Source organism: Nannobrachium achirus (assembly GCF_963921795.1).
Source record: "Nannobrachium achirus genome assembly, chromosome: 2".
NCBI lineage: Eukaryota > Metazoa > Chordata > Actinopteri > Myctophiformes > Myctophidae > Nannobrachium > Nannobrachium achirus.
In genome coordinates, this window is record NC_137811.1 from 48,222,841 (window position 1) to 48,238,101 (window position 15,261).

Here is a 15,261-nt window from a genome sequence, read left to right on the forward strand (position 1 = left end):
ATCTTGAATGAATCTCTATTGTGTTTTTTGTGGCATCTATCTCAGAAGAGGAGTCAAAGAATGAATATCCTGGGCTGTCACAGTCCGCTGCACCACTCTTCGCTAAGCTCAGGTAAATACTGACACATGGATTTACTAAACATGTTTTCTTCTGGTAACCCACATTTTGGTACTATCTAACTCATTTCACGATAAAAAATCCACAATCCACAATTTTCTTACCTTTTAACGTGGTCTTGTGGGTGTCCATAGTCCACGATTGTGCATGGATCGTGCCCGAGGCGTGTGCACGCCGGTCGCGAACAAAAAAAAATGCATGTGAATCCAAGCTACCGTTCTCGATTTTGGATTATTTTTATAAAGGAAATCAAATTAGATTCTCAGGTTTCTCGGGCGAAGCGGCCTGGACCAACGGATTTTTCTCAGGTTGGGGCAGTAAATGAGTTAAAAAGAGCATGTTCTAAAATGAGGACGGCTTCTTTCATTTAGTAAGATACTGCTAGTAAGATGCTAAAGTGGCTGAGCCAGATTGTTTCTGTGATTTCTGCAGTCATCCACGTAGCCCAGCTATGGTTCCATGGCAGGATAACCAGAGAGGAATCCCATCGCATGATCCACCAGCAGGGACAAGTGGATGGGTAAGACTGATCTGGAGACACAGATTCATGAGGTTGTGCTGGTGCCTTTTAATTGTAAATATTAAAAGACAATACAATGCAAGTCTACATAAATAAGTGTGGTGTACATATACATCTGGATCCATACAAGTTCCCATACACATACAGTACATAGTTTTACATAGTTTCCCTTTTTGGGGCGATATTAGCAGACCTACAAGCTCACATGGTGTTTTTTGAGCAGTTTTACTGTGGCAGACCGTCGTATGACGGAGCATAAATTAAGCATCCGTTCGTTGTGGAGAAAAGAAATCACAGAATTGCAGTCTGAATTACCTCTTACCTTCATTTGAACTGTCGAGGTTAATTGGGTAACTTGAACCATTCCCTCAAGTTCTTCCTTTTCGTCTCTCCGTACAGATTGTTCCTACTGAGAGTCAGTCAAAGCAACCCCAAGGCGTTTGTCCTCACACTGTGCCATCACCAGAAAATTTAACATTTCCAGATACTACCGGTAGGCATCTCTTGAATACTATCACGTTTATTATCATTTGTTGATGTGAAAAGAGAATCGGGAGTTGTTATATTCACTGCATTTCTCTCCTCTCTTTTACAACATGGCACATCCCTGTTGGCTATCTTTTCATGAATGGCTGCACCTTAAAAAGTGTGAAGAGGACGGTCAGATCTTCTTCAGTCTTGACGACGGATCCACTAAATTCACCGACCTGATCCAGCTGGTGGAGTTCTACCAGCTCAACAGAGGAGTGCTGCCTTGCAAACTCAGACACCCCTGCACCATTGTGGCCTTATGACACCGTTTGATCCCATAACTCCATGACTCCTATCACTTGACCTGACTCTGCCTAAAAACAAAAAAAGGAAACCAACAGAATTTGGTTGGTTCTTTTGTTTTTATCTTTTTGAGAAGCTGGTGAATGAACTAATGTTTTGTTGTTGCTGTTGTTTTTGTTTTGTTTTTATTTTCTCATCGTGAGTCCGCCGGAGACTGCTGAATCATGTGGTTGGATGTTTGGTTGATTCGTTGGTTGCTTGCTTGGACGTTGAGGTGTGGGATGCTACACCTCACATTTCACATCTCCATCAGTACAGGGGATGGAACAACAGGATATGACATGAGAAGCTACAGTCAAGTCAAGGACCTGCCATCTTATGCCATCATAAGATCTTTCATAATCTTTATACACATCAATAAGCTCTCTTTTTTTTTTACTAGTACAATTTATCCTACAGTTAAATTGTCATCTTAATTTTTCCTTCAAGTGGAAAATCAACAGTACAGTGTTTTAGTTTTGGACCACTTTTTTCTGATCAAACAGAATTGTTTTAGTTTGATCTAATCATCACAGCCTATAGATGGACATTTGAGCGTCTCTTAGTTTTGCACTCACAGTACTGGGAGCAGCCCTTGGTGATTTCTCCACTGTCATGTTACTGACCTAGGCTACGACATGGCACCACTGCCCTCCAGTGGCACAGGCATGTAAAGGCATGCTGGATTTCAACAGGAAGAGCTACAGCTGAGGTTTGGAGACATCAAGAGGAGAGTTTTTTGTTTTGTTTTGCCCATTGTTTTGTCAAGCTAGCATGGAACAATACTAGCTATGGAATACTTTGTAATTAATTATGGTATGTCATATTCAAGAAAGACTTGCTGATAAACACAGGCTTTGACTGTCACAGGGGTCCATCTGCTTGTCTCTGATAATACAATTATTTTTCATTATGTCATTACATAATAATTCTTTATATCATTGCCAAAATGCTTTTGCATTGTTATTTTTTTCTTTTTCTTATCTGTCTCCACTTTCTTGATCATTTAAACTATTCAAAACAGAATAGAACATGGCGGCCTCATCCACTGAATTCAGTGGAGAATTGGCGCCATGTTATATTCGGTTCCTCAAGCTATATACAGTCAGATTATCCACTGGTTGTTCTTCTGCCACACAGTAAATGATCCATTACTATGGGTATTCAGTTCTGTTCTACCCATTCAAGTCCATACAATGTTTATGCATTTCAAACTCAAAGTAATTCAGACAGTAATGCCGACAAGACTTTTACTACCCAGAGTGAGCTACTCTGAGACTAGCCTTGGATCAAGATGTTATAGCGTCTGACTCTTGCTTTCATATGTGATACAAAAGCAAAAGTCAGACTCGATAAAAATGATAGGCTTTATCCAAGGCTACTCTGAGACTATTAACACGTGCGGTTTCATGTTTAGTATTTAGAGATGATTCACTGGCCTTGTAGCTACCCGTCAATCCAGGTGCTTCAAAAGTCTGGTGCTATCTGTTACAAGACAATGAAAAGATGATACAGGACATGCAAGTTTTAAAGTTGTTATTTGGCCTAATTCCCTTCACCATAGCACAAGGAGGTAGAACCACTAGCATCAGGTACTCCCACTTAATAATGAACAAGCATAAAGGACACTCTTATCCAACTACACAAGCTCAAAGTGTACAAACTCAAATCTGTTATTCCTTCTCAATTAACCTTTTAGGACTGCAAATACAGGACCATTGACTATGATAGCAGATCAGAACACTGTGAACAGAGGGCAACGAGCTTCATTGAATTAAGTGAATTGGACATAAGGTAAATTGAACATAAGGTAAATCAACTTACCTTATGTCTGAGACAGGTGTGGTCTAACGATTTTGGGACAAGCTTGTTGATTTCCTGTAGACCACTAAGGTCTTTCAAACACATCATGTGTGGCTCAATGAAACAAATTGTACTGTGCCTAAAATATTTATCGTGCATTCAACAACATCTGAGCAAGTGTTTAATACCAGGCCTGATGCTTTCTGCAAAAGCGTTTTCATGAAATATGATTTCAGTTTAATGCGACCCCAAGACTTTCCTATTCCCTAATCTGTTGACTATCTCACTATTGAGAACTGGTTTCTCAAACAACTAATTATAATAGTCTGCACAAGGAATAACTTTCCTACAGTGATAAACAACACCATTTCACATGAATATTACCAGATTAGTTTCTAGGACTAGATCTGCATCTATTCATTGTTCATTTGCTGGTTTTAGTTTAGTTTTGTTTTGTTCTTTTTTCATCCAACAGATATGTAGAGATGTATTTACCTGTGATGCCACGTTAATGAGAGCCATCATTTTATTTTGAGGGTTGTCTTAAGCTATATCAATCATTTGAGATACATAACAGCCACACTATATTGATACTCTGTGCACAGTCACCATTATTTAACTAAAATGCAATGACTCAATCATTTTAAGTATTGTTTCAGCTAAATGTATTTATTTATTTATCTGGATGTGAGTGATTACTTGAAATTTATTTTATTTTCCTTCAGCGCTGTTCTGTACTGTTTTCTTTTGTCATAACCATGGAATGATTGAACAGTTTGATTAATTATTATTATAATGACATAGCATCTATTGATAGTCTATATTTTGTTTCTTTTTATGTTTGATCACTCAAACATAATTTTGTCATCATCAACACTTGTTATGAAGTGATGATTTAAAGCACACTGGTATTCATAGTCATGGTCATCATTCCAAATATTTGCCCGGGGGGGTGTTGTGACATAACAGATTGCTGGGTTTCCAAAAGCATTTGTAGCTATAGGCCTACAGTAAATAGTTATTTGTTAAATATTATCTTGTTGATCTACAATCACATCTCTTCGAGATCTTTGAAGATCCCATTTGGAGAATTCCAGATTCATCCAATGGTCATAAAAACAACTGTGATAAAGCGGTAAAATTCAGGAGATGCCTTTTTCAATGAACAAATAGTACTATAGTACTTATAACAGTTGAACTACATACATTATGAAAATCATCATTCTAACAAGTCATATCAAATCTATCAAGTGGTGTCAGGCACAACAACACCTGACCCCTTTAAACAGAACAAATACACACATGCACACAGTTCATGTATCATCAAATCATCTCTTTACTTTGCCTCATAATTCTCTTTCTAATTCTCAAGGTGTTCCCCAGACAGTTTACATGCCTTGCTTTGGAGTGAGAATAATACAAGTTTAGATGTTATAATAACTTTACACTGACCATAAAATGTTTCACATTAAAAGGCATTTTACCCTTGGACAAAGATGTATTTGCATAGCTATAGTTATGATTGGGCATAAATTACATAACCAATGAAAGCTATTGTATATGGCTGTATAGATTATTTCATGTGTATAAATTCTGGATAATCAGGTAAACGCCCTGTTATATAAAATATGGCATCAATGCAATATTGTTGTGTACTGTAAATTACTGATCATTATGATTAGTTACCATACTGACCCTCTTTCTACAGAATAATGAAATTGTATTTTGTATATTTTATCAATTAGATTAAATTGCACATTGAATTATGTAGAACCCAAAACTATCATTACAGTATGTTCACATAATATCTTTCCTTGAAGGCATCTGCATTTAAAAAAGGGCATACTTCATATTTTAGAATTTGCTGAAAGTCCTCTTAAGCTACTCAGATGTCACTGAATTTTTGATGCTAGCTATTTTTTGTTGCCTTAGATTGATATACAGTCAACCTATTTCCATCCACAAACTCTGATCCTCTATTTCTTTTTTTATAATTGAAGTGAATGGCGGCAAATATCAGCAAGTATAGGTTGTAAGGTGGATCCAGTAGCCAGTGGATGTTTAACCACTTAAACCTTACACTGTACTTAGTTGCCCAGAGTTGCGGATCTGCAAGCTTGTAGATTGTCTGTTTTGGCCAAATGTTTGCCCCCTTAATAATAAGGCTAGGTTTCCAGTTAACTCAAATCAACTCAAATTCAAGCAGACAGTGACAATTTTTTTTTTTTTTTTTTTCTCTTCCACTCTCCCCTTAATGTACAACATACTTGCATTTCATCTTCTCAGAGCCATTTGCCATTTACACCAATCACAGTCAAGACATGCAAGCAGTTAAGAGATGAACAATAAATCAGGGGATTTGGGTGTGTACATTTTACATTTCAAATAAATGAATGTAACTGGGTTGCTCAGGGTTGAATTGGGGCATGTTGGAAACTACTGGTCCATCAGATCTCTAGGACTTTTATGTATAGTACATTGGTGGATTCATTAATATTGTTTAGTTTGTTTTTATTTAGCTGGGAGATGTAACAACTTACATTTCTCCTTTAGCTGCACCATCGACATGTATTGATTTTTATGATTAGTTTACTTGAAAATGATCCTTGCAGCAAATTAAGTAGCTTACAGCACAGTATGGTTCTCACTTCCTGAGTCGAAGGTGTTTTAAAGAAGCCTAAAATACTTGCCTGAATACCTAAGCTGACTTAAACTCCTAAAATATGTAATTGGCTAATTTGTTTCAAATTGTGACAAAAAACACCAAACAAGAACTTAAAAATGTATATTACAGTAGGTAATGACCAATAAGTGAAAAATGTTAGTTTGGGTAGCCAGGCAACTGTAACCACAGAAGGTGCCTCTGATAATTCCTCTTTAGAGCCTTTTATACTTTGTCGTACGACGGTGTCAGATGCCGCCATACGACAGAGAATAAATTTGGCATTTCTCTGCACTAACCTGACTTGACGTATGGACCGAATGACCAACACAGCTACCGTTCAGAGGGAACAGTTTCCCCTACTGCTGTGTTGAACCAGGGTTTGAGGTTGAAACACTCGCAATTTATAGCCTAATTTATATTTTGTCATGCGACAGTGTCACTTTCCAAAAGAAACAATATTTTCGACAAAAAAGTTGTGACTGATTGCATTGTGATAGTAGAAAATCAGTTTGTTTCTTTCTGCGAGCAACATTGTCAAACGACGAAGTATCAGTTAGACGTATGAAGTACTTGATGATTGATGCAAATACATGTGACTCAAAATGTTTCTCACATTCAGATTGGTGAAAACATTGATATGTTCTTATTTCAGTTGTTAAATTGCAGTTTCAATTTGTTTTCTGAATTGAAAGTGAATTGGAACCAACCCTGCAATGATAGAATGATTGATTATCATCTTGACTGTTGTGCATTTGCATAACATTGTCACAATGCAAGATACAGTGGCTGTACAAATGAGTAAAGTAAAAAATATATCTATATATAGAAATATAAACTATTATGTATTTCAGGGAATGCAAAAAAGAAAACAGTTAGGCCTACTTGTTATCTCTTTTTGTAAGAGAAAGCTCCTGTATTCATAATGTGCTTTGCTTCAATCTGTAAATAACTGAATGGCTTATAAATCTTAATTGTAACCTTTTCAGGTATTTTTGTAGGAAATAAGGGACTGATAGGCTATATTCTGTTTATTGTAATTAGAATAAAACATTAATACATTGCTATAAAATGGAAGGTGTGCTTGTCCTTTTTCTAGGAGGCTTACTTTCTCATATCAAAGTGCTTTAAGTGATGTGTCAAATAACTATATTCTGATAGCAATCACCAATATAGTGTTTGTGAAGTAACAGGGGCCTACAAGGGAGAAATCTTTTGAAACTTAAAATAGCAGATCTAAAAGCATGCAATGCTTTACATTGCTGTATATACCTTGTGAGCTTGTAGATCGACTATTTTCAGAAAGGGGGCCAAATCCACATTAATTTGGGGCTTCTCCTTACATTGAAAAGTTTTGAGAACCACTTAAGAAAGTAATATGTGGCCACTGTGGGTGAACTCAGGCACATTTAATTAACAAATGACCTCATGATTATAATGTTTAATATTTTATTATTTTATCAAATGAAAATCTCTAAACTGTTGATTGTGACGTCACATATCAGCAGCAGCCAATCAGAGGAAGATCAGCGTGCGCGTGCAGGCCATAATTGCGTGCTTAAATAGGCTATCTGTCACTGGGTTTTATCATAGGCCTACTCTATGGTTTTTATCTTAATTGCATCATTTATTAATCTTTATAGGCCTATTATTTTATTATCTGACACGTCATCAGCATTAAGATTAACTCTTCTCTCCAACAGACCTTTCTGTAGCTGGAAGTAATGATCTGCTCCTGAATCCAAAGAAAACATTTAGCCTATTTGATGTGTTTATGACGTTTTGTAATAAACGCAGCCGTTTACATAAAGCTAACATGCTAACGTTAACCCCGATGTATATTTCGCCACTGTATTATTAGTAGGCCTACTTATTAACAACAATGTGGTTGCAGTTTATGATGTTGTAAAGATAGCCTACAGTAAAATTAATGTGTTTATTTGATCACAGGTTATGAGCCGTTCGAGCAAACGTCGTATGCCTATCAGGTAAGAAAGTGCGTCATCAAGTTATCATCTGATCGATCTGATCAGTCAACAGCAGGGGCGTCACAAGGGGGGGGGGGGTGAAGGGGGGAGTGGGACTGAGGTGGAGGGAGGGGCCTTAATTATTTTATACTTTACCTGTTGAAAAATAGCAGATATACAAGCTCACAGCGCAGCACCGAGTGCCCACTGCAAGCTTGTAGATCTATTTTTGAAAAGTCATGAGAATCTGTGCAAATCTTTGAATAGGCCTAGGCTATATGTATTTTTCAAGCGAACATTTAAACTGAAATTTTGCTTCTGGGGAGTCCCTGGAACTAAATATTTTGAGATGGGGGTCCGTGGTCAAATAGGCCTAGGCCTACATATCTGCTATTTTTCAACAGTTAAAGCACAAAATAACAAATGCATCCCCAGTCTAAATGGGTTAAACACCCTCCCGCTATGAAGAACATTCATGGGGGGCCCGCAGTGAATCCTTGTAAGGGCCCAGAAAGACACCCTGGCTGATCAGTCAACAGCATAGGTGGAAAAAGTGTCTACTCAAATGTTTTGTATCAATACTGTATGTAGAAATACTCTATCAAGTCTGGAATTCAACATTCAACCTACTTTTGAGTAAGTATAAAATCTAAATGTACTTAAAGTAGGCCTACCAAAAGTAAAAGTAGGCTACTAGGTGTGCAGAATGTCTCATTTGAAGTTTTCAAATGTAAAAATCTTTTGAAAATAGCAGATCTACAAGCTCGCAATGTTTAGGCATTGTAGATCCAAGATGTAGTGGAGTAGAAGTAAAAGTATTGGAAATTGGAATACTCAAGTAGGCCTAAAGTACAAATAACTCAAAAGTGTACACCCCCCCCCCCCCCTCCCCTCCCCAGATCCAATAGACTTTCCAGGGAGATGAAATGGACCAAGGAGGAGGTAACAACGGCAGGAATCTGCCTTATTACTAGATTTAATACAATTAGTCAATTAATAAATACAGTCAAGTGTCTGGCAGTGCAGTAGGCTATACATTGTGTAGCTACTAGGGACATCTGCTGGCAAGTTAGGGAAGCACAGGATGAGTTGTGACAGTTTATTGTTAAATAAATAATTGTTTGTTATTGTTTTCCTTCATTTACATATCATAATACACCTACTTGAACCAGAATTAAGCATTCATCTTATGTTTGAATGGGCTGTATTCAGAACAGATGGACACAAAAAAAGAAAAGAAAATCAGCTAACAAAATAATGTTTGGTTGGGACTCTAGTTTAATAGATGTTTGATGTCTCAACTACAGGATGGGGTGTTACGGCGCTTGGTGAAAGTCCATAGAGGATCAAAGTGGTCTGTCATAGCACAAAAAATGAAGGTAAGTGACATCAGAATAACATTTATTAGGACTTCTAGAATTAGAATATTAGTCTTTGATGTATTGCACACATAGCACACTTTATACAATAACACTTTCCCAGAGAAGAGACAAATTTAAAGGAATATTTTTAAATGTAGAATCATAGCATCTGCCCGGGCCTAGGGGAGCCTAGCTAGGCCCTCCTTCCCAGTCCCAAAACAACGACATCAACACTGTTTAAAAGTATAAACTACTGTGGTTTATTACACAGTTTAAAACATGGATGAGTTACCTCAGGGTGAGCTCCTGTACATAAAACTCACTCATAACTAAAAACCCTAAGTTAGTAAGCTTACCTAACTGAACTAACACACAATCACATGAAAACAAACCAGAAAGGCCATCCACCCCTACCATACCAAAGGCTGTAAACTAACCCATGTTAAAAAAAATATAAACTCTAAAACACACTACAAAGCTAAAACCACTGGTGATTTGAGGCTGGTTAGGAGGAAGACACCAAAAGTGACTGGTGGCAGCCATCTTTATAGACACCAGCCTGGTCAATCACCAGCAGTAACTCCACCTGTTAATTAACCACTCACTCATCATTCACACCAGCTGTTATTCACTCAGTCAGTCCTCACCACTCACTCACACACAAAATGAGGGGAAAAGGACAGGGCAACACAGAAATCCACATAATATGACCCTGGGTCATAACAGCATCCAATTAGAAAAAATATATATATTAAAGATAATAAAACTTGTTTGTGTGTTGTCAGCAGAAGTCATTATTTCAGGTTTACGATCGATGGAAGATACTTCAGAGACAGAATACAAAGATTGTAAAAGGACCCTGGAGCAAAGAGGAGGATGACGGGGTACAGAGAATGCATTTATTATTATTATTATTTATTTATTTCCATAACTCTGGTGACACACACACACACACACACACACACACACACACACACACACACACACACACACACACACACACACACACACACACACACACACACACACTTGCCTAACCTAACCTAAAATAAACCTGACCCAACATAAATTAACCAGGCCGGACCTTAACAAGACAAAACGTAACAGGCATAACCTATCCTATCCTATTCTATCCTACGACATGTATCCTATCCTCAGCTCATACAGCTGGTTGATAAGTATGGTCCCGTGCGTTGGGGTGTCATTGCCCAGCACATGGATGGTCGCATTGGGAAGCAGTGTCGCGAACGCTGGCACAACCAGCTGGACCCACAAATCAAGAAGAGTGCCTGGACCCCAGAAGAAGACTCACTCATCTGCCAGGCACAGCAAAAGCTGGGGAACCGCTGGGCTGCCATAGCTACACTTCTGCCTGGAAGGTACAGTATAATGATGCGATGCAGTACAGTACAACACAGTACGCATGCACGTGACTTTGTATGACACAAAAAACATAAAAAGTTAGAATATGAGGATACAAGGTTTCTGCCTAACAGCTATGATATGTATCTAATGTTTTGTAACTTGTTTTGGTGCTACAATACTTTTGAATTGAAAAAATAGAATAGGATAGAATAGAATGGTCTTGCAGGCAGGATAGGATAGGATGTCTTTGTTGTGCGTGTGTGTGTGCGCGCGCTTGTGCGTGCGCGTGTGTGTGTTTGGTTCCCAGGACTGACAACAGCATAAAAAACCACTGGAACTCCTCGTTGAAGAGGAGGTTGGCGCAAGGGATGCACCTCCATCACCACGACTGCTCCCACTTCTCTTCTGTCAGCCTGAACAAGGTTATGTCTTTATTACACAAACAAATGACAGACTGTTGCACCCCATCTGTCATCTTTATACACACAGTGGTGGACAGTAACAAAGTGCATTCATGAGTACTTTACTTAAGTTCAGTACATCTTTTGTACTTGTATTTTTGGATGCTTTCATTCGACAGTGGTTCAAAGACAAGACATGAGGCCTTGAATTCATGGATATCTCTTAGCTTTTGTCGCATTCCTGAACCAATAATTTGGTGACCAGCATAAGACCACCACCCCACGCCATCAAATTATTCGTTTTTTTGCTGAACTACTCCTTTACGCCCTATTTCAAATATAGTGAAAATAGCAGATCTACAAGCTATCTGCTATTTTCACTATATTTGAAATAGGGCGTAAATATTATTGATCCTTTTGGAAAATAAATCTGGTCTAGCTGGAAAATCTTTGCAATGCAATGCATTGATACAAATATGTACTTTTGAATACTTAAAGTACTCCAGTACACATTTGACAGGGCAACCTTCACTTGTAGTTGATTGATCTTTGACCAGGAATGTCTATACTTTGACTCAAGTACTGGGGTTGAGTACTTTGTCCACCACTGATAGCATGTTTCCCCCATCCTACAGACAGAGTATGAGGACAGCCGTAGCAGCAGTGTGATCACAGAGCAGTCATCATCCCTACAGACCCACCTTGAGTTACCAGAGACCATGGAGCTGACCGAACTAGTCAGCCAAGACATGATATGATATGATATGATATGATATGATGTCAAATGAGATAGAGATAATATACTGTAGTCTGTGATGTGAATGGAAGTTGTGTCTAATGCATAGTCTACTGTCTGAATGAATGTTGTGTCTAATGCAGTGGTTTCTCAACTCAATTATTTTAACTGGGGACCCCCCACCCTGACCAGCACTAAGAGTTGAGCCATTACATTTTGTATAACACGGTTCGCGTTGTGAGCATGTAGATCTGCTATTTTCACAATGTCTGCCTTTAATATTTGACAATTTTGACAATGTTTAATTTGTCATTTTAGAGGTATTAAAAAGTCCTTAAATTGTCACTTTAGAAATGTGCAGATACCCTCTATACACTTAAACTTGATAGTGGTTTGTTTACTGTTGAGTGATAAAACAATGTTGCACATTAAGTTAATCATCTGGGGACCCCCCAAAATACCTTGGGGACCCCCCTGGGGGTCCTGACCCACAGGTTGAGGTCTACTGTCTGAATGGATGTTACCTATGTATAGTCTACTGTCTGAATGGATGTTACCTATGTATAGTCTACTGTCTGAATGGATGTTGCCTATGTATAGTCTACTGTCTGAATGGATGTTATTCTGTGTTGTGTTGTATTGTATACTGTATTTTTTTTTCTGACTGTTGACTGAACACCACTGTGTGAATGGATGATATTGACAGGTCACAGTCCCTTTCGAGGAGTTGTCTTGTTTCAGCCAGGAGGAAGACTACACATGGACACTGTACCAGGGATCTCCAACAATGTCCTTCAGTTCACCCCTCATTCTGGCCTCCCCACTGCCTGCCACCACAAGCCAACATACTGGTCCTCCCTTTGTCACCCCTCCATTGCCTCCCAACACAAGCCAACACATGGATCCTCCCTACGTATGTTTCATTCATTCTACTGCATATGCCTAGAATATTTTAACTGTCCATGTGACTTGTCACACATGTCACCTTTATTGTATTTCCAGGCAGAGAGGTGAAGACTATGTTTTCACTCTGTGTGCCTGTGTGTCCGTTTGTGTGTCTATCCATATGCGGCTAATCTCGCACACCACTGGACCGATCACTGTCAAACGTTGCATGCACATTCCCAGTAGTAGGCCTATAACTCTTGAACAGTGGTCACATTTTTTTTGGATTGCTTGGATGATGATGTAATTTTCCATATAGGTCATACTAATTTCCACCTATCTAGACTTTCCATCATTTAGCATTTTCAAAACACACTTTTTGCTACTATTCCTACAGGTTTGTCCACCATTCACACAAATTAGTACACATTATCTCTGGAATCATGTGATCAACATTTATCATTCAGATGTTGCATATTCCATTCCAGTTGGCTATAATTGCCTTCTAAAGTTGCAACAAAAAAACGAATGAATGCAAATAACTAATGAATGCAGTGTTTTTCAAATGTTTACTATTAATTATCTATTTCTTAAGTGATCTTGTACAGTGTCCATTGAAGGTATGTTTAATAAAATGTATTATTATAACTAGTTTTTAACATATGTCTCCACAGAGAGTTGCAGAGAAGCAGTGTGACTTAAACAGTATCCGCTTCACTGAACTCTCCTTTTCCCCGTCAGAGGTGAGGATGACACACACACACACGCACACGCACGCATGCACCACACTCATGCGCCACACGCACGCATGCACGCACGCACACACAATGAGTAAGGGTTTAAAACAGAACAGGTAATTTGTTTGTTGGGTTGTTGTACAAACCAGACAGCTCTCACATCTATCTTAGTCTATCTGACTCAATCTATCTGACTCAATAGACAACTGTGTACTGTATACTTCAATTCAACCAACAATAGGCGTGACCCTTGACCTACTGTTCTACAATTAGAGTTGAAATGATAATAAGCTTCATATGATTTTAATTGTATTTGTTTGCAGCTTGCCTCGTATCGTGTGGATTGTGTAAAATATATGCACCTGCGCCTGCGGTGCAAATCCTGCTTACACCAATATTTCATGTTCTAACCCTACATATCCTTATGACCGATCATGTAATTATGACCATGATTTGGATTGTGACATTGACTTTTGAATATTCTCAAGTCATTTTGCTAACAGACTGATTACAATTCCCCAGCATCCATTGCTGCAGGCAGGGTAATAAAACATAACTGTTCTGTGTGCTGTGTCTCTGTTCAGTTCCTCAACATGAGTGGCAGCAAGGTGCTGACTGTGGACCAGACTGTGCTCTCCTCTGGCCTGACGACCACCCCACACACACTCAGCACAGGCATGCCACTCAACTCCAGGTGGGTTCATTTAGCTAATTAAGTGCTGCTGTACGTGGGAGAGGCCAGCTGTTGTTTTTCTACTTGAACCCCTGCATTCCGGGGGGAACATTTGCCAAAAATAGCCAATCAAAGCTCACAAAGATCGTCTCTTTTTGGAATTGTAATTCATGAAATTCTATAATGTATTTGCATTACCTGTTAGAAATATCTCATTGTGAAGAAGAGTTGCATTTATCTTGACTTTATAACCTAAATTCTAAACCCATCATCTAGCATTATGTCTCTCTGCCCTCCAACAACACCCCTATTTGTTAGGATCCCCTTTAGCTGTGGTCTGAAGCATAAAGCAAAGCAACAATACATTACACAGGCAAATAGAGATGATTTGACGCTTGCAATATGTACAACTGGCCTAACTTGATGCATGTCAGGGACACTCGTGTCAATGACAATTGCAATGAGCACAGCTCTTCCTGGGGTTCACATATAGACCCATTTCTCAGAGCAACCATAGCTGCGGTGTCAAACTGCACCGCTTTGCACAGCGACACCGCTTCTACGCGGCAATGCTCGGTAAAAGTTCTATAGAAACAATACATACATTTAAAAACATACATTTGATCAACAAAAACAAACAAAAATCTACTTTAAACTTTATAATCCATATGAACCATCATTTTAAGAAATATCTTAGTGCAGTCGACTGCATAAAAGTCCACATATTGAGAATAGAAATTAAACGGTCAACACAAATGGCAAAACGTGAGACTGCTTGGCAGCCTACAAATATGATATTCCCAGGTATTTTATTTAATTATTTGCTTTTTAAATATCGATTTCTATGTCAATTTAGTTATTAGCAGTGGTCAAAGATTCCATAACGATTAAGATTCTCTTCTCTTCTATCTGTACAGTAGATTTAATCCAGTACACTTCTGTTCTGAAAGGATCAGCACTCCAAACGTGAGGAAAGTCATCGAATTCCAATGTCTTTCAACCCCATCCCCACTTAAATTCATCTGGACCAGCAGACAGGACAGCATCCAGGGACTAGGGGACACAATGTCCCCTCTCAATACACAGGTTAAACATAATTTGGTTTAGGTTAAGTAAGTAAGGAAGGTAGGAGTGGCTTATTGTTGTTATCGGGCGAGCAACGAGGACATCTACCATCTTGCAATGCTCTGTCTCCCCTTGGAGATGGATTGCTGGTTGGA